Source organism: Monodelphis domestica, chromosome 3, assembly GCF_027887165.1.
Source record: "Monodelphis domestica isolate mMonDom1 chromosome 3, mMonDom1.pri, whole genome shotgun sequence".
Classification (NCBI taxonomy): domain Eukaryota; kingdom Metazoa; phylum Chordata; class Mammalia; order Didelphimorphia; family Didelphidae; genus Monodelphis; species Monodelphis domestica.
The window spans coordinates 376,046,538-376,062,675 of NC_077229.1; positions in this window are offsets into that span (position 1 = coordinate 376,046,538).

Sequence of the window (16,138 nt, forward strand, 5' to 3'; positions counted from 1 at the left end):
AAAGCAGTATGTAGTAGAAAGTTTATATTGCTAAATGCTTACATCAATAAAATAGAGAAAGAGCAGATCCATAAATTGAGTATACAACTAAAAAAAAAAACTAGACAAAGAACAAATTAAAAATCCCTAACTAAACACCTTATTGGAAATCATGAAAATCAAAGGAGAGATTAATAAAATCAAAAGTAAGAAAATCACTGAACTATATAAGTAAGGATCTGGTTTCTGGGGAATGGCTGGGGACGGGGTGGGTGGAAATAAAATAAAACATTGGTTATTTTGATTTGGGAAAAAAGAAAGAAGAAAACCAAATTACCAGTGTCAAAAAAAGAAAAGGGTCCATTGAAACAAATGAAAAGGAAATTAGAGTAATGCTTAAGAGTTATTTTGCCCAATTATATGCCAAAAAATCTGACAATTTAAGTGAAATAGATGCATATTCTAAAAAATATAAATTCCCAAATTAACAGAAGAGGAAATAGAATACTTAAGCAATCCTATCTCAGATAAAGAAATTGAACAAGCTATCAATGAATTCCCTCAGAAAAAATTCCTAGGACTACATGGATTCAAAAGTGAATTCTATCAAATATTCAAAGAATAATTAATTCTAATACTATATAAACTATTTGGAAAAATTAGCAAAGAAAGAATTCTACCAAACTCCTTTTAGGATGCCAGTATGGTGCTAATATTTAAACCAGGAAGAGCAAAAATAAGGAAGACTCTAGCCAAATCTCCCTAATGAATATTGATGCAAAATTTTTAAAAATATTTTAGAAGAATATTTATTTATTTATTATAATATAATAATATAATGAATATCTATAATATAATAATAGTAAAACATAACATAAAAATAAAAATATTTTAAAATACTAGAATACTGGATTACAGAAATATTTCACAAGAATCATATACAGCAACTAGGTGGGTTTTATAAACTAAATATTCAGAAATGGTTCTCTACTAGGAAACTATCAGTTTAATAGATCATATCAATAACAAAACTAACAGAAACCATATGATCATCTCTATCGATGCAGAAAATTTGACAAAATGCAACCATTCCTATTAAAAACACTAGAGAATATTGGAATAAAGGAAAATTTCCTTAAAATGATAAACAGCATCTAATAAAAAGCTTCAACAAGCATTATCTATAATGGACATAAGCTAAAAGTCTTCCTAATGAAATCACGGGTGAAGAAAGGATGCCCATTATCAACAGTATTATTCAATATTTTACTAGAAATGATGTCTATAGTAGTAAAAGAAAAAGAAATGGAAGGAATTAGAATAGGCAATGAGGAAATAAAGTTATCACTCTTTGCAGATGATATGATGGTATACTTAGAAAATCCTACAGGATCAATGAAACTGAGATGTCCATCAATAGGAAAATGGTTGAACAAGTTGTTGTATATGATTGTAATGGAATACTATTGTGCCATAAGAAGGCATATAGAATGATCTAGGAAAAACCTGGAAAGACTTTTATGAATTAATACAGAACCAGGAGAACGTTGTATACAATAATATTAATATTATAAGATGATCAACTGTGAATGACAACTGTTATCAATAATGAAAAGATCTATAATTCAAGAGACTCGTGAAGAAAAAAGTTAGAGAAGGAACCAATAGGGTCTGAACACAGATCAAAATATTCTATTTTTTTCCTTTATTTCCTTCATGAGTTTTTTTCTTAAATATGAGATGTATATCTTTTTACAAGATGATTAATATGCAAATATGCATTCCATGATAGTATATATATACATATATATATATATAATATAGTGCTTGTTTCCTCCATGAAAGGGAGGGGAGGAAAGTAAAGAAGAAATATGAGTTGCAAAAAGATGTCAGAAAACAAATTTTAAAAACTGTCTGTATGCAATCAAGGTAGAGGAGATATAATAATTTTTTTTTAATTTAAGCCCCTTATGTGGTTCTTGGAATTCATTTCAAGTTTCAAATTATTTTGACCTTTACTCTTCCTAACACTACTCTCCCAATATTTTGCCATTCTACTATATTCACCATATTGTACTCCACAAACCTTTTTTCCATAATTTGTTTATATAAGTATACATACATACACATATACATCTGTGTATATTTATATATAACATAATTTGTTAAAGTTTCTGTGGATCTACACTGGTCTCTTTGAACCAGTTATGAGTTTTATTTGTCATCAAAACTATTCCTTTTTGTAGTGTTAGAATTTCATTATTAATGGTTTTCCATCTCACTTGGACTGATTTAGGTGATGGGAGCCAAATTATCCTTTCCATAAACCATTTGGTGTCATAAGATTATAGCTAGAAGAGACCTTAGAGGTCATTAAATCCAACACAATTGTTTGTAAATGAAGAAATTGAAGCCCAGGCAGGGGCCTTCTTCCATTAAATTCTATATCTGACTTGCTAGATATATGAGCACTTTCCTTCCTTCCTTCTTTTCTTCTTTCCTTCCTTTCTTTTTTCTTTACTATTTTAGTTTAGAATAATTTGGTTCAAATTCACAAGCCAGTCAACTATATCTAATCAATCTCTGTTATTATTTTTACATCCAATATTTTAATCTGTGCTTCAGAAATCCAATTCTTTCCTCAGATATCATTTTCATAACACATTCATTTCCTAAATGTGCTTTTTTCTTCTGAAAATCCTATAATCTATAACAGTCAATTAGGTATGTAACATTTATTGACCACCTACTATGACCACCTACTGTGCTAAGTTCTGAAGTCAGAAAGAAAGGGAAAAAAATAAGTCCTTGCTCTCCCTCTATAATGGGAGAGACATAAATGCAAACAATTTTGTTCACATAAGAGATATAGAGCAATGATTAAGACACCACCCATTGTCCTAAAATACTACTCTGTTTTCTTGCCCAAGACTTTATAATCTCAAGCAGTTCCTACAAAGTGTCATTTGTCTCTATGTAAATCATGCAGAGTATTGAGTAGTTATCAAATTTAACAAGGCTCAAGAGGACCTGATTCATGACCATGATACCTGCCGTGGGAACTTGGCAGACCTCTCTATTGTTAATGTTACAAAGAGTTAGAGGACTCAGAACCTCCCAGCAAGAAGTCACCAATATGCTACTCCTTATCTCTTCTTTCTCTGAGCATTATTGGATAATGTCCTTCCCAAAGGCAATTGCAGATATATATCCACATTCCTCAGAAAAACAAAAGTCCCTTTGTTTCCTAAGTAGGTCCAGGTATCATCTTACTGGAAGACCCTCACATGAAATTTTCATTCCAAATGTACAGAGTAACTTCCTTCCTTCCTTCTCTTTCACATTGTTTCACCCTCTAAGCAAAAATTGGAATTTCTCTTTACCTCTTCAGATACTTTTTCTTCCTCTTTTTTCTCTTAAAAATTTTGTTCATTCTATTAGGATATCAGTCTCCTTGATAACATGAAGCTACATGACCCAAACTCTTTGATCTTGTACATTTATAATTATTCCTTCCCACTAGCAGAAACAGAAAATACACTCTCTATAATGACCGCAAAATCATTCTTGCCCTCCATGCTTTCTGAAGCAACTCTCAGTTCTGTTATTCCTCCTGGTGACTGTCACGACTAATTCTTATGGTGAATTGTAGAAAATTGTCTTTTTGCCCCTTCTCTTTGCTGCACCTATATTCAGTGGCTACAGGTTCTTGAAAGAAGCTTTATTTATAAATGACAGACTTCCTGCCACTTCTCACTATATAGGATGATATCACACACAGTTGTTGTTGATGAGCAATTAGCAGATTCCTACCAAATGCTAATGCAAACACCAGCTGTCCTTGGCTATCCTTTCTTTCAAATGAGAAATATAATAACCACTGCACTTAACTTATTTTCTTGTCTTCTAGATTCTGGACTTCAGATAATAAATGAAATAGATATACTAATCACTGCTATTTATTTAGTTATATATTACTATATTAATTAGTAAATAATTAAATTGAATAATATTTAATAACATGTTATATGTTATATATTTTAAGGTTTGTAAGGCTGAACATGTGTTATGTTAATAGAGCCTCACAATAACCTTGTCACATAGTTGCTATTAGTATTATTATTCTCATTTTACAAATAAGCCTTAGAAGGCTCATAGATGTTAAATAACTTGTCTGTCTTTACAGCAAGTAAATATTATAGGTGAAACTAAAACTGAGGCCTTCTCCAAACTCCAAGTCTAGCCTTCTTTTCTACCAAAGTGGAGTAAAATTTAGTGGGGTTAATGAGAGTTAAATCAATGAGTCTAATTTAGAAAGCCAGAATTGTTGTCAAACATAGAAAATTTATCGGCATAAAGATGAATACATATTTACTTAATAATATTTGCCAAGATTATAGGGTGGTGAAGAATTGACTTTCTATGTATTTGCTTCATGACTGATGGAAGCATTTTTTGATAGCTGGGTTATTTTTAACTTCTTCTTAAGACTTTCCTGATCCCCTCAACTGCTAGTGCCTCCTCCCTCAAACATTTATGTTTAATTATATTCTATATATTTATATTTATTCACTTTGTTTGTAATGTATATAATCTAATTTGCACTTACTCTCTCCTCCATTAAAACCTAGTTCTTATTAATGAAAATTCTTTCATTCTATGCATTTGAATCCCCACTGCCTAGCAAAGTACCTGGTATATAGTAGGAGTTAAATGAATGTTTCAATGATTAAAATCTCTGCACCTTCCTGCTCATTTCCATCAATAACTACCTTTTCCCTTCAGGCCTTATAAAATGCACTTCATTTTGCATCTATAATTAAAAAGAAGATATATTGCACAATAGATATCTCTTAACTAACTTTGGAGCCCTGTACCATCATTTCACCTAGTATCCAGCTTAATAAATAGATGATAAAGGAAGAAGGAAAGGGGAAAAGAAGGAAAGAGAAGGGAAAGGGAAGGGGAAGGGGAAGGGGAAGGGGAAGGGGAAGGGGGAAGGGGGAAGGGGGAAGGAGAAGGAGAAGGAGAAGGAGAAGGAGAAGGAGAAGGAGAAGGAGAAGGAGAAGGAGAAGGAGAAGGAGAAGGAGAAGGAGAAGGGGAAGGGGAAGGGGAAGGGGAAGGGGAAGGGGAAGGGGAAGGGGAAGGGGAAGGGAAGGGAAGGGAAGGGAAGGGAAGGGAAGGGAAGGGAAGGGAAGGGAAGGGAAGGGAAGGGAAGGGAAGGGAAAGGAAGGGAAGAGAATAAATAGAAATAAGACAATTGGTCATTGGTATTTTAGATTAGAAAAACTAAACTTCAGTGCTGGAAAGACCCTTAGAGATGGAGAAGTTGAAATTCAATGGAGATCCAGTAACTTGTTCAAGGTCACACTAGGTTAGTAAGGAATAGTAGGGATCTAGAACACCCTTACCCCATGGAATGATCTTTCCTCCCCATCACACTAAGAGGTAAGTTTAACCTAGCACTTCTAGAACACCTCTGGAACTATTTCTGTTGTTGACAAAAGTGAGTTTTGTTTTATTTTGGGTTTAGTTATGAACTATCTATAGTTATACTATCCCTAGAACCTAAAACAGTGGCTGGCACATAATGGGCACTTTGTAAATAGGGGCAGTTGGATGGCACAGTAGATAGAGCATCTATTTTGGAATTGCGAGGACCTGTGTTTTCAAATTTGGCCCCAGACACCTCCCAACTCTGTGACTCTGGGCGAGTCACTTAACCCCCATTGCTTAGCCCTTATTGCCCTTCTGTTTAATACTTAATATCAATTCTAAGACAGAAGCTAAGGATTTTTTAAAGCATTTATCCATAGAAGTTTCCATAACTTTCTTTCCCTAGACCTATATTTTCATACTCTTTTATACCTTGTAAACTTGCCTGCAGCTTTGAGTAATTAAGTGACTTTCCTGAGGTCTTAGTGTACTAGAAGTAGCACTTGAAGCCAAATCTTCCTGTCTCCAAGGTGAGACTACTGTCCGGTGTCCCATAGCTGCTTCTATAAATTTGATGCTCATTTTTCAGGCCAGCTATCTAATTTTTTTTAATTACAAGAGTTACATATAACACTTGGTTGTTCATTTGGTATCTCTGGTTCTGTAAAATCAAAACCAAAAACAAACGATTTCTTTGAGGGCTCCAAGGCAAGAAGGTAAAGAAGTGTTTGGGGTTTTGTTGGTACTGGTTGTTGATATTTTTTAATTAAAGAAACACCAAAAGGAAGTTAGGTCAACTTTAGGTCAATTCTGATATCATCCTTCAATGAGGAGGTCACTTTGTTTTTGTCCTAAGCCCTTTGACAACATTCCACAATAAGTGGCTCCAAATTAAAGTCAATTTTCCCTGTCAATAATGAAAACATTAGAGGATATAGGAGGTTAAAAAGAACTCAGCAGCTAATACAGCTGGGAGTCATTAACAGTCCAAGAATATCAAGCTATAACAATAATATTTTGTTTTCCCGAGTCAGTTTTCTGCCAAAAAGCTCAAAGCTCTGTATGACTATGAATGCCTTCATCTTCACAATAATCCCTTTGAAGTAAAAACAGATTCTTAGCAAGTGCCTGCCTCAGCAAATAGGGAAACTGAGTCCTACAAGTAAGCAAAGTCCTGGATTTGATTAGGAAGTAATCTAAAAATGATACCTTTCCTCTATTTACAACTTGTATATATATTTGAAGCGCATAGAATTTTACAATTTTCAAAATATTTTTGCATTTCTTTCCACACTTTGTCCTCACAATGGCCCTACAAAGTTGACAAAGTGCCTAGCACAATCTAGTGACAGGTAGTCAAATGTTCAATAGATTAAACTTATTGTACCCCTATTTTACTAATAAGCAAAATTAAGATCTGAAAGATTTAGTAACTGATATAAGGTCACAGAATTAAAAGACAAAATCTACGTCTTCTGACATTACTGTGCCAACTGGGACTAAAGAGTGGTCTCCCTCAGATATATCCGATGAAAATTTAACAATAGCCTGCACCTCTTTCTATAGCATCCCAAGACAAACTTTGGATTTTAAAAAAGGAGAAAGGTTTAATATTAACATTGAAGTACCACCTGCTTCTTTCCCCACCCTCTGGCTGAATAAGAATACAGACAAAGCCTGTCGTTTATCTGTAACCAGCCTCTTAAGATAGCAGGGTAGAGGAAAGATAGTGGGACCCAGAAAACTGGACATGGGCAATCTGCAGTCATTGACTCCTGGCATCTGGAAGACCCTTGTCTCTGCCTGATGTGACTCCTTGGTGTCTGAAGACCTGACTCTTACCCAGAGGTAGAGCAGAGTCCTCCAATCAGAGTGGCTATGGAAAGGAACCTCACTAAGAGAATAAATTGGAAGAGCAGGAGGAAGTGGGGGCTTCTTGACTGGAAATCTAGAACAAGAAAGTATGAGTAGACCCCGAGTTACTGGCTCCCACTTTAGAAGAAGGCTGCTAAGGGAATGACTGGCCACACATGGCTGGTACTCTTTCTTTCTCTAGTCCACTTTTTATTATTTATTAATTATAAATTAAGATAGTCTCCAGAGGATATTTTAATCACAATAATTTTTTTATTAAATTTTATTTTATTGATTAATTAAGAACATTTTCCCTGATTACATCATGGTTACATGATTTATGTTCTTTCCCTCCTCTCCTCCCACCCCCCTTCCAAAGTCAACAGTCAATTCCACTGGGTTTTACTTGTGTCATTGATCAAGACCTATTTCCATATTATTGATAATTGCACTAGGGTGATCATTTAGAGTCTACAACCCCAATCACATCCCCATCAACCCATGTGATCAAGCAATTGTTTTTCTTCTGGGTTTCTACTCCCACAATTCTTCCTCTGAATGTGGATAGCATTCTTTCTCATAAGTCCCTCAGAATTGTCCCGGATCATTGCATTGCTGCTAGTAGAGAAGTCCATTACGTTTGATTGTGCCACAGTGTATCTGACTCTATGTATAATGTTCTCCTGGTTCTGCTCCTTTCACTCAATCATAACAATTCTGAAATCTTCTAATCTTTATTTTAGAAAGAATATGTATTTGCTGTAGCACATATAAAAAAGGATGACCAGGATGATGAAGGACCAATAGTATGAGGGGTATCAATCAATCAAGAAGTATTTCTAAGGCAGTTACTAAGGGCTGAAGATACAAAGCCAAAACTGAAACATTTCCTGCCCATAAGAAACTTATGTTCTATCAAGAGGACAATGTGTCCACATATGTACATAAATATTATCATCAGTTAAAGGATGAGTATGACTAATCTAAAGAAGAGAAAAATTAAGGAGAATACCATGGTCAGGGTCCAGCCTCACTCACAACTCCAGGGTTCCTGACTGGTGGCAAACAATCAGTCAAAATAAATAACAAAATCATTACAGCCATGAGACTGCTTTGCATCTGACCGCTGCTCCGCCATTCCCAGGCCTGGGATTTTATTTTTATGCCCATTTTCTTGGCATGCAGATTACATTACCTAACACACATGTTCAAAGAGAGATAATTGGAAAAGCGATACATTAACTTTTAACAAATCACTTGATTAACATGCTATATTTTTGTATTGTGATTACAGACAGAATATAAGATAAATGATTTCGTCACAGGTTGCTTAATTTTCTCATTACCCTGTGAGAAGTTTTGAGCTTACAAACAATCAAGGAAATTTACTTATTGCTTTTAATAAAATGGAATAATTAATCAGAATTCTTAAAAGACAATTCAACAATCATATCATTGTGGTTGAGGGGTACTGGGAACATAATTCAAATTTAGACTGATCATTTCTCAATGTTCTTAGTAGGGAGTTTCCCACTGGCAAGTTACTGGTTTGTGAAGTCGAGTCACTGAGGTATATTGAAGCTTGGTATACCTGTACATATTGTATGTGCCTTTATGATTGATTTGTGCGTTGGCTCCATGAGAATAAGTTTCTGTGAGTGGGAAAGTTCTGGGCTTAGTCTGTAGCTACGGTTTTGCTGGGAATTATGTATCTAAGTAAAAGTTTACCCATGATAGTCTTTTGGGATTGGGTTTGAGGGTCTGATCTTTTGGTGATGTTTTGGTGAATAAGGGTACATGTGTTTTGCTCTTGCATTATTTCTTTTGAGACTGGAGGAATAATAATCATGTCAATTCATAGGTAAAGGGCATTGATGAAAGAGGTCATGTAAAAGGGGACTGGATGGGCAATCACATCTTGCCAAGGGCCAGTCTGTGGTCTCCTCAGCTACCACGTGTGACTCTGTCAAGGTGTCATGGCCTGAAGGCTCCCAGCAAGGAAATGTGATACCAATTTAAGGATATGAAGGTCTATCACATGGAAGAGCAATTCAATTTCTTCAATATGGTCCCAGAGAACAGACCTGGAAATAATATGTAAAAGCTACACATAGCTATAGTTAGGTTTGATGTCAGACTCTAAAAAAAAAGTGTCCTATTACATCTTTCCAAAAGTGGAATGAATGGACTTCTTTGGGAGCTAATGGCTTCTCCCTCATTAAAAGTCTTCAGAAAAAGGATAAATGACCATTTGTCAGGTATGTTATAGAAGAGATCTTTTTTAGGCATGAGTAACTTGATTCCAGAAGTTATTTAAAATTCTGAAATTCTAAGATCCTCTGATTCTTGCTATCAATCAATAGTCATTAAGTATTCTGACATTATCTACTTCCTATTTGCCCATCCTTAGGTCCAATATGCACTGGGAAGGATTATGTTCCATATTCATTCTTTTTCCTACTATCATCAAATCTCCTCTTCTCTAGTGCCCAGAGTGAGACTCGCATCGAAGAAAACAACTGATAAATTTTTTTAAGGTATATAAACTAAGTATCATACAATATGGCAAGTGGGAGGGGAAAATATTTTGTGGAAGGAACTTTCCACTCTCCTTAGTTCATATCAGATAGGTGACCTGCCTACTATAAAGACAGCTTTGCCTGTGAGAAAAGGAACAGGAACAGAGAGGAAATGTGACTTCCCTAAAGTCACATGGTGAGAAAGCAGCAGAGCATGGGACACTTCTTCACTCATCTGGAAGGCATTCCATGCTGTGTAAGAAAAAGGTTGCAGGGATTACTTCATAAACTAGACAAAATAAAAATAAAATTCATCTGGAGAAAAAAAAATCAGGATTCTCAAGGGACAGAATGGAGGGAAAGTCAGAAAGAAGGGATGCTTAACAATACTACATTTCAAACTATACTATAAAGCTATAATCATCAAAATTATTTGATATTGGCTAAAAATGTTTTTAATTGGTGAATGAAAAAAATAGATAACATCCAGAAGCAATCAGAGTAGTATAACTTCAGTTAGTTCAATGACACCAACAATTTGAATTAAGACTACTTATTTGAAAAAATTACTGAGAAAACTGAAAGTAGTCTGGGCAGGAATTGGACCAATCTTTTGAAATATATGCCACAATAAGTTCTCTCCAAATAGAAAAATGACTTAAATACAAAAGGTTATATTTTTTAAAGGCAAAGCAGAAAACACAATGCAACCTGTTGTAATATTTATTGGGAAAGGAAATAGGATTGGGAAAAATGGGGATAAATGGGAGGTTTCTATGGGGTATGGAGAAGAGAGGAGAGAGAGGGAATACTGCTTGATGAGGCAAGGGAGGGAGATGCCCCCTGCTGAGAGGAAACAGCAGGGGTCCAATAAGGACGGTTTGTCTTTAAATGACTGAAACTGAAGTTCAGCTCCCTCTATGACCAGAAAAGATAGTCCACTTATCTGACTGCGAATTCAAATAATATAAAGTTTAATAATCCAGTTGGAATTGGAGTTTTTCCTTAGCTTCAGAGTATAGGGCCAGGCCCTAGAGGCTGGCAGAGGGTTTGTCCCACTCCCATCTACTCTCGTTGTTCTAATTCAGAATCTTAGCAGTAGACAGAAAGCAAACAAGAACAATTCTAACCTTCAGAAGCCTGTGTCTTCGGGCTGAACCAAGAAGAGCATGCCACTCCAGACTGGGCTGAACAAGCTCCTCTCCCCTCCAATACCCGGAAGCCCGTCCCCCGCCAGCAGGAAGCCAGTGCTAGTCACCAGACCCCACTGCCACTCCCGGCAGGAAGGAAGTGCTAGTCACAAGACCCAACTGCCACTTCCAGTTGGCCCCTTCCCCCACAAACTGTCAGTCTTGTTTCCTTTCCACACTGTGGTTGGAAGGTAAATTTCTCAAAAAAGACAAAAGATGAAGGTGATCATAGGAGCTAAAATTGAAAATTCCAATTATATAAAATTGAAAACACTTCATTAGAGCAAATTGAATACAATCAGAATTTTAAGAAGCAGTAAGAATGGGGGGAAATATTTGCCATGGATAACTGATATCTCTTTCATCTAATACCATATAAATAATATTTATATATATTAAAAATGACAATATACATATTATAAGAGCAAACAAAAATTCCAGAATTTGATCAATATGATCAGCAACAATGTCTTATTAAGAAAATTAATGACAAACACTGCTCTTGACCAAGAGGTAATAATAATAATATTACTGACCACAATGCCTGGCTCAAAGCAAACACTTAGTAAATGTTTTTGAATGACTGACTGATAATAGCCAGCATTATTTAGTACTTTAAAGTTTACAAAGCACTTTATTATCTCATCTGAACTTCACAACAACCCTGAAAGGTAAGTGCTATTCTAACCCCCACTTCATAGATGAGGAAACTAAGGCCAAGGTAGATTAAATGATTTGACCAAGGTCATACCACTTTTAAAAGTTTGAGGCAGTGAAAGATCACAACTTCATTTCTACTACCCAAAATTTCTTTTACAAAACTACAGAAAATGCATTAAGCTGAATTCTGAGTTAGAAAGCAAAGAAAAATTCAGTGAGTAATTTTCCCCACCCAAGACAGTTTAGGAAATAAAGAAGTTTGGGAACATTGAGTTGCTGGATGCATGATAGCACAAAGGAATGAACAGAAGCAGAAGCATCTTATGCTGTAGTTATCATAATAGAAGCAAAGCACCCAGGGACAATAAGGGCCTGAACACCTAAGCAAAAAAAGATCCCAAAGGAATATGATGATAGCACAAAGAGTTGGAATAGGTGTCATCTAGTAGCTCTGTCTACCATTAGCCAGCCCCAGTTCACAGATCCTAGGTGGAAAGAAGGAAATAGTTGCAGGGGTACAAGAGCCTACTAGTTTAAAGACCACAGCACAGATCAAAAGGGAATTCTCCACAGATCACATTTACCTGGAAGCACCAAAAACTCAGGGACTCCCAGATTGAACTATGAAAGCAACAGAAGGACATAAAAGACAAAAACTCAGGACAAGCGTCCATCTAGAGGTAAGCAGAATCTATCACTAACAAAAATTCAAAGTCAAGGCTGAAAAATTGAGCAAGTAACAAAAAAAGAGACCATAAAAATCTACTATGGTGGCAGAGAAACACAAGACACAAAATCAAATGAAAATATCTGTAAGCAAGACTCTGAAGAAAAAAGACAGTTTAAACGCAAGTCCAACAAGAATGCCTACAAGAGAAAAATATTTTTTTTATTACAAAGAAAAATTTTAATTAAAAAAAGTAAAATGTTAAAAATAAAAATAGAGGGAAAATTGGGGGAAATGCTAGAAATATGCTAAAAAATAATGAAAAAATTAAGAATGTGGTAAAAGAGGCAAAAAAAACCTAAAGAAAATAACTTTCAAAATTAGAATTAGTCAAGTATTAATTAATGACTCCATGAGACATCAAGAAACAAGTAAACAAAGTCCAAGAAATGAAGAGGAATAGAAGAAAATGTGAAATATCTTATCAGAAAAATCAATCAAGTAAAGATAATTTAAGAATTATTGGCATATATGAAAGCCCTGGACAGGGAGGAGTGCCTAGAAATCATATTTTAAGAACTCACAAAAGAAAACTGCCCAGATATCTTAGAATTAGAGGACAAAGTAAAACTTGAATACATCCACTGATTACTTCTTGAAAGAAATTCTAAAATAAAAACTGAAAGGAATGTTATAACCAAGTTTCAAAACTTCTAGGTCTAGGAAAAAAATGTGCAAGTAGCCAGAAAGAAATAATTGAAATAACATGGATCCACAGTCAGAATCAATCAAGATTTAGCAACTGCCACTGTAAAGGTCAAAGAGGGCTTAGAATATGATCTTCTGGAAAGCAAAGGAATGAGGATTACAATAAAAAATTATCTACTCAGAAAAACTAAATATGATAAGAGGAATGGATATTTAATGAAACAGAGGATTTCCACACTTTTCTGATGAAAACCAGTGCTGAATAGAAAATTTGACATTCAAATGCAAGATCGAAAAGAAGCAAAAAAAAAAGTAAACGAGAGAAATCATAATGGACTAAACAATGTTAAACTGTTTACATCCTCATATGTAAAAATGATACATGTAACCCCTCAGAACTTTATCATTAATTGACAGAGGGAATCTACTTAGAGAGAACCTGAGTGTGAGTCTATTACATTGAAATTATTTCTAAAAAAGAATGTGGAAGCATAAGAAAAAGAGAATTACTAGGAGAAGAGAGAAGGGGGAAGAATAATAGGGGAAATTATTTCACATAAATGAGGCAAACAAGGAAGAATTTCTACAATAGAGAGGAAAGTCGGAAGGGAGGAAAAAGTATCTTGAAAACCACTTGTACATGAACTGGTTCAAGGAAGGAAGAATACACCTATACACAATTGGGTACAAAAATCAATCTTACCCAACAGAGAAATAGAAAGGAAAGGAACTAAGAAAAAGCAAAGGAGAATAACAGACACAAAGGTTAAGGAAGGCAATAGTCAAAGTAAATCAAGCTCTTGAAAAGGGGACAGAGAAAAAAGAGAAGGATAAATATAAAAGAATAAAATGAAGTGGAATACATGGTTAACAATCATAACTATTAATGTAAATAGGATAAAATCACCAATAAAGTGGAAAAGAATATCAAAATGGAATAGAAAACAAAATGTAGCAATATGTTGTTTACAAAAAACACCCTTAAAACAGAAAGATACCCACAGAGTTAAAATAAAAGCCTGAAACAAAATCTATTATACTTATAATTAAATTGGGTAAACTACTTTTTGTGAAAAGATACTTTAGATAAAAAAATCATTATTAATATTGAGCAGATATACATCAAATGGTATAGCACCTAAATTCTTTTTTTTTAACATTTACTTTCCATCTTAGAATCAAACTATGTATTAGTTCCAAGGCAGCAGAATGGTAAGGGCTAGGCAATGGGGGTTAAGTTACTTGCCCAAAATCACAGTTAGGAAGTGTCTGAGGCCAGATTCAAACCTACGACCTCCTGTCTCTAGGCCTGGCTCTCAATTCACTGAGCCACCCAACTTCCCCTACCACCATCAAATTCCTAAAGAAAAAGTTAAATGAGTTAGAGCAGAAAATAGTAAAAATATAAGAGTGGAGGGGCCTCAAGTTATCCCTTCTTAGGTCTAGTTAAAAGTAGCCACAAAATAAATAAGAAAGAAACTAAAGAGATAAATAGAATTTTAGAAAAATTAAATATGATAGATCTTTAGAGACTATATAATGGGAATAGAAATAAATATTCCTCTTTTTGTAGCTTTACATGGCACCATTGCAAAAATTAACCATGTATTAGGACATTAAAAATATTACAAAAGCATGCAAAATGCAGAAATATTCCAAGCACTTTTTTCAGATCATAATTCAATAAAAATTGCATTCACAAAAGAGCCTCTAAAGCAAGTATTTAAAAGTAATTGGAGGGGGCAGCTGGGTAGCTCAGTGGATTGAGAGTCAGGTCTAGAGACAGGAGATCTTGGGTTCAAATCTGGCCTCAGACACTTCCTAGCTGTGTGATCCTGAGCAAGTCACTTGACCCCCATTGCCTAGTCCTTACCACTCTTCTGCCTTGGAATCAATACACAATATTGATTCCAAGATCAAAGGTAAGAGTTTTTTTTTTAAAAAAAGTAATTGGAAACCAAATTACCTAACCCTGATGAGTATATCAAAGAAAAAGACATAAAAATAATTGATAATTTCATTAAAGATAATGACAACATTATATCACTAAATGTTTACATGAATAAGAGAAAGAATATATGTCAATGAATTAGGAATTAAATTAAAAAATAGGGAAAAAAACAAATTTTAAAACCTCAATTAAACATTAAAATAGGATTCCTAAAAACTAAAGGAGAGATTAATAACATTGAAAGTTAAAAAACATGGAACTAATGTAATTAGGAGTTTTATTGGGGGGGGGGGGGAAATTAGCTAATTTGATTTAATAAATAAGAAAGTCAGATCACCAGTATCAAAAATGAAAAGAGTGAACGCACAACCAATGAAGAATAAAAGCAATTCTTTGGAGCTCTTTTGCCCAACTAAATGCAAATAAAACTGACAATTTTAATGAAATGGATGAATCTTTATAAAAAATAAAAGTTGCTAAGATCAACAGGCATAGACATAAAATATTTAAGTAATCTTATCTTTTAAAAAATATATTAAGTCATAAATAAATTCCCTAAATAAAAATTCCGTGGATCAGAGGGATTTAAAAGCAAATTCTATTAAACATTCAAAGAACAATTAATTCTAATACTATATAAACTATTTGAAAAAATAGGTAAAAGAGTCCTACTAAATTCCTTCTACAACATAAACATGGTTTTGATACCTAAACCAGGAAGAATATAACAAAGAAAACTGTAGACCAAAATTTCCCTAATGAATATTGGAGCAAAAAATGTTAAATAAGATATAAGCAAGAAAATTATAACAATATATCACACAGATCATACACTGTTACTAGGCTGTATTTCTACCAGGAATATAGGGCAGCTACAATATTAGAAAAGTTATAAGCATAATTGATCACAGCAATAACAAAAATAATGTCAACATTTCAATACATGCAGAAAAAGTTTGTGACAAAATAAAAAGCCATTCCTATTTAAAACATTTGAATGCATAGGAATAAAGTGGACTTTTTCTTAAAATGATAAATAATATCTATCTAAAAGCAAGAATAAGCATTATCTATAATGAGGATATACTAGTAGCATATAGAAGTAATAAGGATATGACATTTTATTTACTAAAAAACTACTCAAGATAATTAGCATTTAAAGCAAAGTTGCAGA